Source organism: Vidua chalybeata, chromosome Z (assembly GCF_026979565.1).
Source record: "Vidua chalybeata isolate OUT-0048 chromosome Z, bVidCha1 merged haplotype, whole genome shotgun sequence".
In the NCBI taxonomy this organism is placed as follows: domain Eukaryota; kingdom Metazoa; phylum Chordata; class Aves; order Passeriformes; family Viduidae; genus Vidua; species Vidua chalybeata.
This window is the reverse complement of record NC_071570.1, coordinates 52,677,394-52,679,759: the sequence shown is the minus strand read 5'-3', so window position 1 is coordinate 52,679,759 and position 2,366 is coordinate 52,677,394.

Sequence of the window (2,366 nt, the reverse complement as noted above, 5' to 3'; positions counted from 1 at the left end):
CTCACATCTGTGCCTTCAGTCTGTGCTTAGCTACATCATAGGTGCACTTGCCTCTACTGTGCCTGAATTATTGTTTGGATTCACCTGCCTCTGGTGCCAGGGGACAGCACTGTATTGCCAAGGTCACTGCCTGGCCTGCCTCGTGGCTGCTCTCCTCAAACCTGCTTTGGGAAACAGCCTCTTCTTGCTGCTACCTGACCTTCCCATGATGAAAAGACACTTGCTTTCCTAAAAGAGCCCCACTTGTCCTTACAAATATGTCTGTAACTTCTGCCTCTGGAAGCCCTCCTTAATAACAGTCCTTAAATGCTTCTCTGATCTGTCACATCCAGTAATATCTAACAGGTCTGTAAATGGTGGCAGTGAGTAACTCAATTCAGCATAAAAAATGCAATGGGAAACAAGATAGAATATTCCCATATAATTTCCAAGTATGTATTATGAATTAGATTGAGAACATACCAAAATTTTTGATGCACCCTCAAAACATACCACCTCATTAGGAGATAAAACACCTCATTAGTGATGCATTACATACATACCTGATTCATACTGACTGGATCCTGGGAGAAGGGCAATGAAAAGGACTAAGAATTAGATCTTTGTTGCCATACTCACTGCATGGACTCCTATTAATTTTTTCTACTTTTTTTGTCTCAAGGACAAAGGGTGTCTCAAAACAGTCAGATACAACAGGAAGTGTTTGGTACTGTCTTATCAGCATTGAAAACTGGTCATCCTGAGAGTTCACACAGCAAGTACTCCTCTTGCTCTATGCCTGTTGTTTGTCTCCTGATCCTCTGCTCTGCGATTTAAATGGCTACTTTTGAGTTTAAACATGGATTTGGGGTGATCTTCTGTGTTTTCTCTGAACTGGCCAATGCCAAATATTTATTTTAAAAATGAAATGTATTTACCTCACTAGGAGTGGGGGCTGTATGTTCCAAATTTTACAGATTCTGTCAGTTCTATGCACAAACACTGATTTTGAAGCATAATTTTACATCCCAAATTTGCTACATTCCTTTAAGGTCTAGCAACAATCTAAAATTTTATATCAACAATCATAAAAAACAATCATAATATCTTTCCATTTCTGCCATTGTTAAATATTACACACCATTTCAATGCTCTTGAAACCCAAACTCTGCCAAAGCCTTCTGTTGTTTTCACCTGAACTTTTGCCACCTTCTAAAGCATCCAAAGATCTTGCCAGCTCTGGACTAATTTGAACAGGCTATAGTTAACAGGTTAGCTATGCTGTTTCCAGCACTGTTAATTTAGTTAGTACATTCCATGAGGCAGACATATATTAATTTGTTGACATTTGCCAATAAATGCTATTTAGGTTTAGTGCGATCTTACAATGATTCTGCATTGAAATCAGGAGATAAAACATGGTCTCAAATGGCATGTGAGTCTTAACTAAAAAAACATTTTCCTCATGCGAGGTTATTACAAACTTTATAGGGAAACAGTGTAGCTAAATTATCTAATGATATCTTAATGCATGACTATGGCAAGAGCACATATATTTTAACACATTCTCATGCTTACCTGAAAAGAAATTTCCCAAGTTTATCTCAGGAAAGAAAAACAACAAACCCTCTCCTTGTCCCACCACTCCTGCAAAAAAAAAAAAAAAAAAAAAAAGAAAAAAAAAAAAGAAAGATAGCTGCTGCTGAACCACAGCCACACAGTGATTTCAGTCTGATCAAAACTCAGGTTTTTGATAAATACAGCTTTTAGTACCTTACTAAAACAATTTCACCTTTTTCTTCACTGCCAGTAAAATTCTGTTAAAATTTGCACCCAGTTTTCTGCAATGCATCAGACCTCTGAGTGGAAGACACAGAATGGTAAATTTCAATATGTAATTGTCACTTTGTGTGGTTCCCTTAAAGGAACTGATTTAGTCAGAGAAAGCATCTACTTACATTTCACTCTAGAAGTGATCAGCAGAGTCAAAGATGCATCTTGTATTTCTGACGCTCAGCGCAGTAAGCAGTTAGGTGGTGTAGCCATACCCTACCAGGACTTGCCAGCCTGTAGAGTGCACAGTAAACCTGAGAGGGGCTGGGCCTTGGAAGTCCTTGGCTGCTCTTTACAGATGTCTGCTCTGCTACACTACTGTACTAATCCTAAAACCAAAAAAGTGGAGGAAGTTACATTTTAAATGCAGTTTGTGGAGTTACTTTGCAGTTTAGTTGCACCAAAACAGCTGAGGAGCAGGTAAAATTGCAGTGAATTACAAGGTTTAATCAGGATTGTTATTTCTTGAACTACAGCCTCTAGCTGAAAGCTTTGTGTTGTCAGGCTGGAGTAAGTCAAATGACCTAGTCAATGACTACCCTGCTAAGAAATCT